The following is a 16,334-nucleotide window of genomic DNA, read 5'->3' as shown; positions in this document are numbered from 1 at the left end:
TGATAGAAGGACTGGTCCAGATTCGCTAAGTAATTGAATAGTTTGATGCGGAAATAAAACTAACACATTTTCATTTTTTTCTGAATATTTAAGAGTAGGTGCAAAATAATCGTGACAAAGTTAAATTTGGAAGCTAGTAAATAAATAGTTAAAGCTGGTAAACGTTAAACGAAACTTGTAAATCACAGTGAAACCGAGTCCGTTTTTAGTCGCTGAACCCGAATCCGAAGTTCGTTTTGCCCCATCACGTCAGGTTTTCGAGATAACCTCAACAAATCTCAGTTAAAAAAAAATTTTTCTCTGATCTGGATGCGCGAATATGTCAATCATATAGTTTTTGGGTCGCTGAATCCAGATTCGAAGTCAATTTTGCCCTATAACTTTGGTTTTTTTTCGTGACATTTTTTGAGGTTATCTGGAAAACTTGACGTTATGGGGCAAAACGGAGGTCGGATTCGGTTTCAGTGACCCAAAAACTATATGAAAAACATAGTCGAAACCCCAGGTCAGAACTTTTATTCTTTTTGTTTTGTGTGGCTGTGTAATGCACCGAGACCACTATACCACTAATTGGTTGTGGGAATCTAATGGCTAATAGGGTTACTGATTGTTACCTATGGAAAAGGATTGTGGATTGTCCATCAATGACAAACATTCCCTTACATATGAGATAGGACAGCTAGATCTCAATTATAGTAGTGGGGTTCCACAAGTTAGTGTTGCAGGTCCATTACATTATTTGAAAAATTTATAGACAAATTAAGCTGTTTGCGACTCAACTTCGTTGAAGATGAATGGATACAAAATTTGCTTTACAACTTGTTAGTTACAGAAAAAAACAGGGGGTTTAAATGCAGTAAGAAATACCTACTTACATGAGTACTTGAAGATTTAAACATCCCACCACAGAGAAAAATGAAAAAAAAATATGAAAGAGAAAAGTTCTATTACGTACTTTTAATTGGAAACCATTTGTCTCCTTAACAGATTAATCTTTTATTCAACAGTAAACCTTAAGAATTATTTAATTTAAAAAATTCGAATCTAACCAAAATTTATAAGTTTACGAAACATTGCAAAACACATTTAAATGTTGAAATTTAAGAAGTTAAAAATGTTTCTTTTTTTTTTGGAAAAACTTAGAAGATACCAATATCGGCTACAATATTGACATCACATCAATAGGTGACAAAGTTGAAAATTTAAATTGACCTTATCTGAATACCCGGTTTGTTTGATGAAATCAAATCATCTATACAACAGACTTCAAAACCCAATATGGATTGGTGTCAATGTAATGACATCAATATTTCCAAAGTTATCAATTAAATAGTCTTGAAAAAATAGCTAAATCGGAGGGTTTTTAACTTTTTACTAAGAAAGCTCTAGAAAGTCTAGAGAGAAATATGGAAATCGACAACAATTGTAGCAATTTCAAACAAAAGCTGCTTTAAGCTTTATTTTAAACAACAAACTTCTACAACAAAATCACCACGATTATGGAAGAAGTAATTCACATGAGGCTTAATAATTTCTGTCAAGAAAACGCGATTATTATGAGACAAATTTACTTGACAATTTTTTCCTTCATAACCGGATACCAACTGCTGCTGGTACTATTTGAACTTATGAAGCCATTGAGTCTATTGAATAGACCCTTTTGAATGGAACCAATTCGTTTAAGAGTTTTAATTGCTGAATATGATTTCTTGGCATAAAAGTATACTCCAGCCAAAATTGCTACTAAACCCATTGGTGCATTTCTGAGAAAACGGCAACACTGGTCGGTTTTCAGTTTTTTTTATTTAACTCGAAAACCAAGCCTTACTTTTGAAATAGTTCAAAGACACTTTTCGGAGCAAATTAAATTTATCGAATTTTTAAAACTTGCTTTCAACTGAAAAAGTCAAAAAGTCGCTAAAACCAGATTAGAAGTCTATTTTGCCTTATCACGTCAGGTTTTCGAATTTCGAGATAACCTCAAAAAAGATGTTCGTTTCAGGTTTTCTATGAACTCTTTTTGAGTATATCTAGAAAACTTGACGTGATCGAAGAAAGTTATTAAAATTGTTGTCAATTTGATACAAACTTAGTATGAGCAATTTTAAAGCATTTTTATGTTGTTTTTTGTTATTGAATATAGGCAGTATCCAGTTCAAATTTGCCCTATTGTTTCCCAAAAAGTATCCTTTTTTTACCGACTTCCAAAAAGGAGGAGGTATTCAATTCGTCTGTATTTTTTTTTTTTATGTTTGTTGCCGCATAACTTTGGACTGAGTGAACCAATTTTGATAATTCTTTTTGTATTGGAAAGCTGGTGGCTGCAGTGTGGTCCCATTTCAATTTCATTCACTTTTAGCCATAGGAAAATAAAACCCAGTTTGGAAGTCGGTTTTGTTTTTTTGCTAAAAATGATTATTTCATGAACAAGCTTTTTAACATGTCTCTCAAGTTAGCAGAGCAAGGTCAGCAGAACATATGTTTTGTTATTGGATCTTTTAGTGCTTATTAAGTGCTAATTAAGTGCCCCAAAATTAAATTAAGTGCTCCACTACTTTTGGAGAAAATTAATGTTCTGCTAACTTGATTTAAAGTTAGCAGAGCAATTACCAGAAAATGCCCTAAACTGCTCGTAGAAAAATCGGGTTTGGTATAATATTTAGGTGCTAATTAAGTGCTCTACGAATCCCAAAAAAAATTTCCAAAAAAAATTTTTTTTCCAAAAATAATTTTTTTTCTGTGATTTTCGAAAAAAAATTTTTTTTTTTTCAAACTCTCTTAAATAATTAAGTGCTTAACTAATATAAGTTAAGTACCCCATTTTCCGAAGAATTTTCCGAGATTTTCCATTAAAAAAAAATATTTTCATTTTCCATACAAATTCATGTTCTGCTAACTTGAATTTTGATTTTTTCAAAAAATTCCACTTTTTTCGACAAAATTCGAATTGAATAATTAAGTGCTCGACTAATTTGAATTAAGTGCTCCATTTTCCGAAGAATTTTCCGAGATTAAAAAAAAAAAAAATTGTCATTTTCCATACAAATTCGTGTTCTGCTAACTTAAATTTTGATTTTCTCAAAAAATAAATTTTTTTTTGACAAAATTCAAATGGAGTAATTAAGTGCTCGACTAATTTGAATTAAGTACCCCATTTTCCGAAGAATTTTCCGAGATTTTCCATTAAAAAAAAATATTTTCATTTTCCATACAAATTCATGTTCTGCTAATTTGAATTTTGATTTTTTCAAAAAATTCCACTTTTTTCGACAAAATTCGAACTGAATAATTAAGTGCTCGACTAATTTGAATTAAGTGCTCCATTTTCCGAAGAATTTTCCGAGATTAAAAAAAAAAAAATTGTCATTTTCCATACAAATTCGTGTTCTGCTAACTTAAATTTTGATTTTCTCAAAAAATAAATTTTTTTTGACAAAATTCAAATGGAGTAATTAAGTGCTCGACTAATTTGAATTAAGTACCCCATTTTCCGAAGAATTTTCCGAGATTTTCCATTAAAAAAAAATATTTTCATTTTCCATACAAATTCATGTTCTGCTAATTTGAATTTTGATTTTTTCAAAAAATTCCACTTTTTTCGACAAAATTCGAACTGAATAATTAAGTGCTCGACTAATTTGAATTAAGTGCTCCATTTTCCGAAGAATTTTCCGAGATTAAAAAAAAAAAAATTGTCATTTTCCATACAAATTCGTGTTCTGCTAACTTAAATTTTGATTTTCTCAAAAAATAAATTTTTTTTTGACAAAATTCAAATGGAGTAATTAAGTGCTCGACTAATTTGAATTAAGTACCCCATTTTCCGAAGAATTTTCCGAGATTTTCCATTAAAAAAAAATATTTTCATTTTCCATACAAATTCATGTTCTGCTAATTTGAATTTTGATTTTTTCAAAAAATTCCACTTTTTTCGACAAAATTCGAATTGAATAATTAAGTGCTCGACTAATTTGAATTAAGTACCCCATTTTCCGAAGAATTTTCCGAGATTTTTCATTAAAAAAAATATTTTAATTTTTCATACAAATTCGTGTTCTGCTAACTTGAATTTTGATTTTCTCAAAAAATAAATTTTTTTTTGACAAAATTCAAATGAAGTAATTAAGTGCTCGACTAATTTGAATGAAGTACCCCATTTTCGGAAGAATTTTCCGAGATTTTTCATTAAAAAAAAATATTTGCATTTTCCATACAAATTCGTGTTCTGCTAACTTGAATTTTGATTTTCTCAAAAAATAAATTTTTTTTTGACAAAATTCAAATGAAGTAATTAAGTGCTCGACTAATTTGAATTAAGTACCCCATTTTCCGAAGAATTTTCCGAGATTTTCCATTAAAAAAAAAGTGGAATTTTTTGAAAAAATCAAAATTCAAGTTAGCAGAACATGAATTTGTATGGAAAATGAAAATATTTTTTTTTTAATGGAAAATCTCGGAAAATTCTTCGGAAAATGGGGTACTTAATTCAAATTAGTCGAGCACTTAATTACTCCATTTGAATTTTGTCAAAAAAAATTTATTTTTTGAGAAAATCAAAATTCAAGTTAGCAGAACACGAATTTGTATGGAAAATTAAAATATTTTTTTTTTTTAATGGAAAATCTCGGAAAATTCTTCGGAAAATGGGGTACTTAATTCAAATTAGTCGAGCACTTAATTACTCCATTTGAATTTTGTCAAAAAAAAATTTATTTTTTGAGAAAATCAAAATTCAAGTTAGCAGAACACGAATTTGTATGAAAAATTAAAATATTTTTTTTTAATGAAAAATCTCGGAAAATTCTTCGGAAAATGGGGTACTTAATTCAAATTAGTCGAGCACTTAATTACTCCATTTGAATTTTGTCAAAAAAAAATTTATTTTTTGAGAAAATCAAAATTTAAGTTAGCAGAACACGAATTTGTATGGAAAATGACAATTTTTTTTTTTTTTTAATCTCGGAAAATTCTTCGGAAAATGGAGCACTTAATTCAAATTAGTCGAGCACTTAATTATTCAATTCGAATTTTGTCGAAAAAAGTGGAATTTTTTGAAAAAATCAAAATTCAAGTTAGCAGAACATGAATTTGTATGGAAAATGAAAATATTTTTTTTTAATGGAAAATCTCGGAAAATTCTTCGGAAAATGGGGTACTTAACTTATATTAGTTAAGCACTTAATTATTTAAGAGTTTGAAAAAAAAAAAAAAAATTTTTTTTTCGAAAATCACAGAAAAAAAATTATTTTTGGAAAAAAAATTTTTTTTGGAAATTTTTTTTGGGATTCGTAGAGCACTTAATTAGCACCTAAATATTATACCAAACCCGATTTTTCTACGAGCAGTTTAGGGCATTTTCTGGTAATTGCTCTGCTAACTTTAAATCAAGTTAGCAGAACATTAATTTTCTCCAAAAGTAGTGGAGCACTTAATTTAATTTTGGGGCACTTAATTAGCACTTAATAAGCACTAAAAGATCCAATAACAAAACATATGTTCTGCTGACCTTGCTCTGCTAACTTGAGAGACATCTTTTTAACATATTTTCATCAGACATAGATTTGAAAAAATTAATATTAAAAATATACAGTACCTTGCCATATTATTACGCCCAAGCGAAAAAAATACAATTTTTTGCTTCATGTTGCTGAATTTTTAAAAAATTTGTCAAAGAATCTTAAATTTTTTGTTGTCTCATTTACTTACACTTATCATGTAGAAACGCATTGGCTTAAAGAATTGAAAAATGTTGATAAAAAAATAACTTAAAAGGGGATAACTTAATAGACGTTTTCTATGGAATTCCATAAAGTTAGGAATATCACGTTATTCATCGATACAAAAGTTTAAGTATTGGACCGGTCTGGTAATTCTCCGGGCATGAATCTCATAAAAAACGTCTTTAGGTGCTTATTTCCTTTTGTAGGTACATTATTTTTTATCAAAATTTATCAATTCTTTAACTTCTACATGATAAGTGTAGTAAGTAAAAGAGACAAAAAAAAATTAAAATATTCCCACAAAAGTTTTAAAAATTCAGCAACATGAACCAAAGAAATTTGAAAGGAATTTAAGATCAGGACCTACTTTTCATTGAACTACATCAAGAATATCAAGCTCCGCATTGAGCTCCAGTCAATATATTTTAAGACCTATACTACGCGATTTTAAAAATTTTCCAAAGTACTGAAAAAATATCTTTTACTAAATATCTTTTAATTGCGCTTAGAAAAACTTAGAAAACCTTAGAAATTTGTTCTGGCATGTTCTCTTCTGTCTGCTGTCGGGATATCATGTTAAGGCTCCAGCATTCCTACCTTTGTCTGGACAGCGAAACAAATAGCCTTTAAATAAGAAGAAAAACAGCAATGTGCTACCCTTCACATCACTTTATAAGATGATCCATTAAATCCTATCCATTGTTTACAAACAATGTTACTCTCTCTTTTTTTAAGAAACAAAGAAAAAAAAACACTAATTTATACACAGAATGCTTTGTTTTGCATGAATATACCCGCTGATAAAAATGTAAACAAAACAAAAAACTGAAATTTAACAAATCACGTACCTATCGATGTGCGGGATGGAAAGTATAAACAAATTTCAAATTCTTATCAAGTGTAACAAAAATTCTAAGGGAGAGGGGTAGATTTGTCAACGCTTAATACAGCTAAAGTAGGGGATATTGTGGGGCAAAACAAATTAACCCCAAACATAACCTCTTTGTTGTTGATAATATTTATATTGAATGACGAATATTCACACGCTCCCTACAACAATCACGGTCGTCACAATAATCATACGCCTTATAAATTTATATAAATAAAACGAAGAAGACGATGATGATGAGAAATTCTCAGACGAAAGATACAAAACGAATATACATTGTATACCGGGAGACAGACAGACAGTCGAGGCGACTCAACTTGACTCGACTCTGACGCTACCCAGCATCCGTATAATATACAAATAGAAATACAAATTTATATTTATGTAAATCTTCTTCTCATCGAATTCATTCATAAAATTTATTGTTGTAAAAAAGAAACAAAATAAAAAAAAAAAAAAAAAAAAATAAACTATTTATAGATAGGCATCCACTATATGAGGAAGACGATTGGGAAAAATCAGTCAAGCAAAATAACTTTATAGAGATGTAAGAAACCAGTGCTGTCGAAAGGAGGACTATAAGAGTATTCGTTTAAAATTTGTAAACCAACTGAAAAGTACAAAACAGTTTTTTTATTCTTCAGACATGTAATAAGCCTATTGAATTTTAAAAATCGACAGCTCTGCTGAAGAAGAAACAGTCGAAGTCGATACCAATTTGATTGATTTCTTTAAACAACACGCAGTCGATGGTTGCTTCGTTGATTGGTAAAGTTCATAAAGAAAAAACGATTTCTATATTTTTCGTACTCAACAACATATTTGCATTTTTTCTGCAAAACGTCAATAAATTAAATCGAAATATTCTCGACTAAAGCAAAGTTTCAGCTTAACTAAAAAATTCAGAGATCTTTCACATTCTTAATTAGAATATTTAATGGCACCTGTCAAAGCCTTTGAAAATGAGCTTTTAGATGTGATTCCGAAATTTAACGTTAAAATACAAAATTGGTTCCAAGAGTGAAATTTTCTTGTAAAAATATGTTCTTTGCGATAACAGACAACAGATTTCGATATAACTGATGTAACTTTTAAAACCTATTTTTGAATAAATACTCCTTATTAATATTAAAATGTAATACCGCCTTTTAACAGTGTTGTTAATGAAAATTTTGGGCCCCGCTTATACCGAATTGAAATTGAAAAATGACCTAAGCTGATTTAAAGGAAATTTCTTTTTCCTACAAAAATTATAAATTTGTATAAACTACAAACTTATACAAAATACACTTCGCGTCACTTGAATAGAAACAACAATTTTTCTTTAGAAAATACCGATTGGCGCTTCGGTGAGGTAACTTAGTAGGATTTTGGTTTTGCATTTTCAAAGAGGAACTTTTAACAAACAATGTTGTAAAAACAAAAAACCCAAAACAGAAACCGTATGGCTACTAGTTGCGTTTTTTCGCATTACTTCACAAAAAACAGTGTTTTTTTTTTGCGTCACTTGAATAGAAACAAGCTCTTAAATTAGATAAAAATGATGAAAAATCATGGACAACACTAATTTTTGTAAAGCAGTCTTAAACTTTGACATTATTTGTACATTATATCCAATTATGGGCTACGAGCTACCATTAGGCATCACAGAAAATGCATAAATAGCAGCTAACATTGGAAATGCACTTGCACTATGCAAAATCGCGAAAGATATTGGAAAATTTGTATGAGAATATTTTTGAAATATCGTAAACTAGTGATTGAATAAAAAAATAAGACAGGTGAGACCCAAATCAAGAGCAGAGAAAAAAATAATTTAAAAACTAGCAGCAATTTCCTTCACTTTGCCGCTAAAATCGGTCAAAAACGTGGTGTTAGTGCGATGGTAATGTGTTGGTTTGTTCCATCATGGAAGTTATAAAAGGTGCACAACATTTAAAAAGCCTCAAGATGCAAAACAACAACATTTTAACTTCTACTAAGATTACAAAAAAGTTAACTATTTTATAGTTGCATTTGAACTGAAAAGAAGTGAGGTAAAGAGTGGTTTTATAAAGGAAAACATACCAACTCAGATGGACCACGTTAATATTAGTCCTATTTCATTGGTTTATGAAAGAATAACTTTTATCGCATCGCCAATAAAGGGCAATAAAATGTGTTATAGTAATACGCTTTGTTTTTATGATGTGCAATAGGAAAATTGAAGCTTCACGCTTCGAAAAAAGATGCAAACTTTTACAAAGAAATAATGGAAGAAGCTCTTGGGAAGTTTAGGAACGTGGAAAAACAACCCTCTTAGAGATTGCACAAGGAGAGTTCCAGAAAAAAACAACGCAATAGAAACAAAACAGATCCATTCCGGATGAAAACGAAAGTTTATTTCACTTATTCAAACCTTAAATTGTAGAAAATGTCATTTTCTTAATTTGTAAGAAGTTACCAAACACTATAGTCACTTTCTCCAATTAGGTCCACGATTGTGTACAGTACAAGTGCATTTTCAATGTTTAATTCTATTTATGCATTTTCTGTGATGCCTAATGGTAGCTCGTAGCCCATAATTGGTTATAATGTGCAAATAATGTCAAAGTTTAAGACTGCTTTACAAAAATTAGTGTTGTCCATGATTTTTCATCATTTTTATCTAATTTAAGAGCTTGTTTCTATTCAAGTGACGCAAAAAAAAACACTGTTTTTTGTGAAGTAATGCGAAAAAACGCAACTAGTAGCCATACGGTTTCTGTTTTGGGTTTTTTGTTTTTACAACATTGTTTATTAAAAATTCCTCTTTGAAAATGCAAAACCAAAAATCTACTAAGTTACCTCACCGAAGCGCCAATCGGTATTTTCTAAAGGAAAATTGTTGTTTCTATTCAAGTGACGCGAAGCGTATGTCACGGAGGTGTAGTAACATTATGTTCATATCAAATTTCAAAATTAAAAAAAAGTGATAATAACATTAAGTTATGTACATCTTGATGCCAAAAGGTATGTCCTCAATACTGAAATAAGGCTTTTATTTTTCGATGACAATTTGTTTTTTATGAAGTTAATGCAAATTTTTATGTACTGGTACTGAGTACCCACATTTTTCTCATGCACTGAGGAAATTTGTTTAATGTACTGAGTACATTATCTTGATGCACAGAGTACATTTTTTTTAAATATTGAGTACATATTTTTTAATATACTTGGTACATTTTTTTTATTGTTCTGAATACACTTTTTTAAAGTGCTAAGCACGTTTATTAATGCACTAAATTACATCTTTTTAAGGTTCGAGTGTATTTTTTAATTGTGCTGCGTACATTTCTTTAATGTGCCAAGTATATCTTTTTAATGTACCTACTGATAAAATTTTTTGAATGTACTGAGTACATAATTTTAATGTACTGAATACTGTACAGATTTGTATCTGCTGAGTTCAAGCATGATACATAAATCCAAAAACAGCTTTTAGAATCATTTAACTAAATTGTTGTGTCCCCTTAAATTCTGGTACTGGTATAGCTATCATGGTTAGTTAAAAATAGTGAAAACTAAGAAAAAGAGTATCAAAGAAGGAGTCTTTTAACGACACGTTAGTCCTTAAAGCCTAGTACGCAGATCGGGAAAAATTTTATTTCTCATACAAATTTTTTCTTGGGACAAATTTTGTCTTGAATATTTTTCCAAGCAGTACGCAGTTAATGAGCAAATTAATGCATTAAATAAATAAATAGACATATTTCTCCCAAACATCACAGATATGTAGTTGGAGAACGAGTATAACTCATAAACTGCAAGCAAGTCTTTGCTAGATACAAATCTGTACTGAGTAGAAATCTATACTGAAGACATACAAGTCTGTACTCTTTAATGAAAACTCTGTATTTTGAAAATAAAAGTCTGTATTCAGTACATTAAACTCTTTATTAACTTATTCAGTGCATGGAAGCTATTACTGAATACCTTAATATTTGTATTCAGTACATACAGGCCTGTATTTTTTTAAATAAAATTCTTTACTCAGTAAATAAAATTCCTGTAGTCACTAACTTAATACATTACAGCCTGTTTTGAGTACCTAAAAATGTCTGCTATAATACATAAGTCTATACTGAATACATTACAATTCAGTACATTTTTTGACCAACATGCAAATAAAGAGACATTTTTAAGAATGCAAAATTGTACTGATAAAATTTAATGATTGGAAATGATAAGTGAATTTTTGTATAAATCGTAAAAAAGGTTAAGGCTTAAAATATTGCGTTTTAACCGTGATTTAAAAAGAACTAGTAAATAAAAACAATCATAAAGCAGTTGTTAGGTTGATAATTTGCAATTCTTGCACTGAATTCTGGCAGATGTAATTTTTTCAAAACACTTAAAAAGTTTAAACATTACAAAGTTCTCAAATGCTAGGGAGGGAATTAGTTTCTTTGAATATACCTAAAAGTTTTTTTTTTAGCTCTTAAAATTCATCGATTAAATTAATATATCTTTCGCTAGCATATCGATGACCTCTTTAAACTTCTATCAATCATTCCCGATGCATCAACAAACGCTTTCAACACTTAACATAATCAAAAAAAAACAACATCAGAGCTTTATCAATTTAATTGAATTTAATTAAAATGGAATTTAAATCTCATCACACATCACCACTACCAGCTATTTTGTATGTAGTAGAAAAGATACCAGAAGATTGATATCATAGATGACAGTTTGACCCCGAAAATCTCTCCTCCAAAGTGCATAACATTAATGCTAACGCATTAGATATAGCAGAAATAAAAGAAGAAGCATCAGAAGCACCCCTTTTTCAAACTAAAGAAAATGAAGAAAGATTCCTCTATCTTCTTCAATGTCCGGTCAATGGATTCTTGTCGGTGGCGGCGCGCGTGTTATAGACTGTATATAAGCATCCAGCGTGTTAGTCTTTCGCAGCGCTAGGAAATTCATTTAAAAACAAAAGAATCTGCCTTATGCGGAGCTACGAAAAAAAAAAATAAAGAAAAAAAAACGAGGTTAAAACTTAAAAGATTTCTGCATCGGTGGCAGCGATGCAGATGGAAAGATGTGGAGACGTGTCGATGCCGCTATAGCTTTCTTATGGTGTTTTGTGTTTTAACACACAACACAACACAAAACACGAACTCGAGCAATCTCCCTTTGAATTTAGCACACATGAAGCACCACTTGTATATTGTACTGGTGTTGGTGGTGGTGGAAAATGGGGAGCAAAACGCTATAGATTAGGAAGCAGCAGCAGCAGTACCATCGATGCTGCGGCTGGGCTGGCATACACAAGTTTTTGGACCTTCTTCTATTTCTTGAGGCGATGCGATGCCGCCGCGTACTCTGCTAGCTGATCGTCTTTGTTTTTATCGTCATCTTATTCTCAGATAGTCATAGACCCCGACAATGGAATTAGGTCTTTGAAATGCAAATCTCGTCTATGATTTGGTTAATGTGATGTACGCGCGATGGCGCGAGTTAGGCATCCTATACAAATCGAACTAAATGTTGGAAGGTGTATTTCACCAGAATGATTGCGTTTCAAGAAAAAAATTTTTTTTTTTTTAGTTATGGTTTAATTTTTTAAAAAAATATAAGGCTTGCAAAAAAAATGAGAAATGCCAATTTTTGATTTAATTGGTCACCAAAACTGCACAATTTGTATGTTTTATTAAGTTTCTTAACCGTTTTTTTACTAATTTTGCATCGCTGATTTCAAATCATTTTTTTTTTTTTTCTAGCAGCTCGAGTTTGGGTGATTAGGGTACCTACTAAGGAAATGCTTAAAATGTAAATCGATTATTGAAACCTTATAACGGGAACATCCCAAAAATGAAGATTGATAGAAAAAATCTGATTTCAGAGTTCAGCGCATCTAGAAAAATGATTCTCTGTTCCTGAAACAAAATGCTTAAAAAGTCTATAGCAAAAAATCGATTATCGAGATTTTATAACATAAATATCTAGAAAACGCGAGCTCATAGAAAAAATCTGATTTCGAATTCGAGTTGAACACACTCAAAAATGTATAAAAATACTATTTTGCTTTTGAAACAAAGCCACTGTAGGCATACAAAGTACATATCAAAAAATCGATAATCGAGGTTTTAAACGGAAATACATATTATCTCGAAAACAACTTCAACACACTCAAAACATTTAGAAAAATATTGTTTTGTTTTTAAAACAAAACCACTGTAAGCTAGTGAATGTCTTAAATAGTACATAACAAAAAATCGATTATTGAGATTTTATAACGGGAATATCTCGAAAAAGCGAGCCCATACAAAAATTCTAATTTCTTTTTCAAGGTTAGCATACCCTAATCATCCAAAAAAGTATTGCTTTGTTGTTGAAACAAAAAATACTATAAGCTAGGGAAATGTTAAAAAAGGACTTAGCAAAAAATCGATTATCGAAATTTTATAACAGAAATATCTCGAAAACGCGAATTTATAGAAAAAATCTGATTCCAGAATCGAGAAATGCTTAAAAAGTAGCAAAAATCGATTATTGAGACTTTGTAACGTTAATATCTCGAAAAAGCGAGCTGATAGAACATTTTTGGTTTCGGATTCGAGTTAAGCACCCCAAAAACCTTCGGAAAAAACCGTCAAAATTAATAAAACAAAATCCTTTCTATCCAGTGTTATTATTATTATTATAAATAGTATTATTGCTGGTAAAATACACCTTGTTACAAGCAGAATGCACCACTATGCACAACAACAAGAAAAAATAAGAAAAGATATGGGTAAAAGTGCTGAAAATTGTTCGTAAAAGAAAATCTATGCAAAGTAGATTGAAAGAAAATCCCATTCTGCAATGAAAACAGCAATGAAATAACAAAAAAAAAAAAATAGAAAAAAAAAACAAAGAGATGCATCTCAGTGATGTATCTTATGGAATAATGAGTTCGAATAATGCCTTTAGTTGTTGTTGTTGTTGTTGTGCTATTGTGTGTTGCTGTTGAAAGTTTAATTGTAATCAGATTAGTTGTTTGTTCGTGGATATGGAGGCTTAGACAGAATTACTAAAAACACCATATCCAGCACAGTATCCAGCGCGGCACGGTTTGAGCTTCTTTTCAAGATTCGGTTTGATGCATGCGCTATTACTGCCACACATGCGCTGGCCGCCGCCGCCTTTACTTGATATAGCTACATGTTTCTTATTTTCTTCAAAACAAAAGGAATCCGCGGTTCAATTTTCTAAGTAAGGTGATCACGGTTTTAAATTAGTGTGTGATGTTTTTTTTTTTTTGTATTTTCTTTTGTGAATTTGCATTCATTGAAAGAAAAGAAAAATGGAAGGCGAGAGAAATTAGTGCAAGATGCTATGAAAATACTATGCAACTATATATCTAGGGTGCTATACATTACACTCTAGAGAGGTTTGAGTGTATATATTTATATGAAAGAGTGACCTGTAGACCGACCTATTGTTTGTTGCGAGAATTTATGATTTCTATTACAGAAATATAAGAAAAAAAAAACAGCCATACAGACACTTCAGCAGCTCAAGGGGTTGCACAATTTAACGCTACGTTATTTCCGCATTGGCCGATGGAAAATTAGTTTTTATGATAACCTAAAGGCTTGAGAGCCGGTAAGTTATATGTGTTGATTGGAAAAAAAGTTCAGGACCACGTATAATTGTTTTGATGCTTCCATATACACTTAAGTGCATTATGCACATATACAAATAATACAGTGTTAATCGTGAAAGCGTTAAGCCCAAGAGGTTGTTAAAACAAATGGGCTTTCTGAAATATTTAGATATTCTGCATTTTAAATCGAATTTTATACCGCATTATCCAGAATGAATTTACAAGTCATTAAAAAATTCATTTACTTTTATATTTTCGTATGGAATGAGACTTTAAACAAATCAATAGGTTATTTCCATATTTATTTCACATTGTCACATACGTAATTTTTAACCCTCTGTAGGCACACCTCTTTTTTGCGAATTTGGTTCATACTTTTTCATGTCGCTAGAACTTTTTTCAGTCTCACTATTTTATTGAGAATCATATATGAAATTGATTTAGAATTTTCGGAGGAATTCATATATTGTATTTACAATTCCAAAAAAAATATATTTTCAACCTTATAAAGACACTTTTTTGTGACCACTTTTTATTTTTGTCCTGCCAAATTCGCACCCGTGTGCCGACAGAGGGTTAATACTTTTTGCAAATTTATTGTTCAGTTTTGATTTTTATCTGTTAATAATTTTTGCTTCAAAATATCAAAATATTTAAAAAACGATTTCAATTTAATTTGTATTCTAAAAATAAAGCCATTATTTAAGTTTCTACCGTTATTATTAACAGAGCAATTTTCGTCAACATGAGTGAGGGAAAGTAAGAGGAAGGCTTTTTTAATTTATAAAGCCAGCAAAGGCGAATATCTAGAAAACCAATTTTAAAAAGGCATTCTTTGGGTCTCAATAGTAAAATTGGGACCCAAAGAAATATTTCTTCATCAAAAAATCTGAATTGCAAGAAACTTCGATTAGTTTCGAGTTCAAACAATCCAGTGCCAAAACATCACAAAAAGAGTGTTTTTTCAAAGTTCTAATTTCGATATCTCAATAACTTGACACTTTAAAGCCGTTCTAGATTCAAATTCATAAGATCAAAAAAGGCTCTGGTTCTTAAAAATTGTTTTTTTTTTTTAATTTTTTTTTCAATACTTTATAAAATAAAAGTGTACCTAGTTTTTCCACATGTCTTAAATTAAAGATTTTTATCTAAACAACTGCATTCGAAACTTTTCAAAAATCAAAAACTTTTTCGGTAACTTTTTTGATTGAAAAAAAGGCTATTTTTCCAAATAAAACTAATATTTTTCTAAAACAACATTTAAAATATATAAAAAAAACATAACAAAGTAAGTTTTGACGAGGTTTTGTTAAAATCCAACAATTTTTGCAAAAGATAAAAATACAAAACCAAAAAATCGTATTTTTGCATTTTACTCAATATTTTTTTCCCTATGTTATTTTTCCCCTTTTATACATATTTATATCATTTATCCTAAATTTTCCCACCACCCTTATGCTGCTAATAATTTTTTCAACTTTTGCCCCCTTTGGATTCGGTTTCAGCGACCCTAAAAAGCTATGGATTCCACTACAAAAATAGCCTAAAACACAATAAAGGGAATTGCTATCCCTTATAAAGGGTATGAGATAGTCATCGGAAAAAACCCGTTATCTTAAAAACTGACCATTTTTCGACTTTCTTCCCATATCGACTTCTGATCAGGGGCTTCAAGAGAACAACATACTAAAATTTTAGACAATTTCACCGAGGGCCATTTCCCATACAAAAAGTGCGGGGTCCTTTCATGAAGATAACATTTTTTGTACTATTATGTCCTCTCTACGGATCTTATACTTTAATAGAAAAAAATATAGAAGTTTAATTATTTTGATTAAACAATTTTTGAATAGAATTATAAACTAAATTGTATCTCTAAAAGGCAAGGTATATATCAATTTGGAATTCTGAGCTATCTACTTAATTTGGTTGCAATGTACTATTTTAACTACCTAACATTTGGATGAGATTTGCTTACTTTTAGTAAATTCAAAGACTTGGATTTATAAGATTGGAAAAAGCTTAAGGTCATTAAAATTTCGAAATTTGGAAAATAGGACCTTATTTTCTTGACTTGACTGTACAATGTACAATGTACATTTCGACATTG

At 30.2% G+C, this 16,334-nt stretch overlaps 1 protein-coding gene across 1 annotated transcript in view; it reads right to left on the bottom strand.

Moving 5' to 3' along the window:
* LOC129915696 (serine-rich adhesin for platelets) overlaps positions 1–16,334 on the bottom strand; it is a 225,634-nt gene that overhangs the window by 187,595 nt on the left and 21,705 nt on the right. The gene's annotated exons all lie outside the window — the stretch shown is intronic.

This window comes from Episyrphus balteatus, chromosome 3 (genome assembly GCF_945859705.1).
Source record: "Episyrphus balteatus chromosome 3, idEpiBalt1.1, whole genome shotgun sequence".
NCBI lineage: Eukaryota > Metazoa > Arthropoda > Insecta > Diptera > Syrphidae > Episyrphus > Episyrphus balteatus.
The sequence above is the reverse complement of the archived record's forward strand: the minus strand, read 5'-3'. Positions and strand labels throughout refer to the sequence as shown.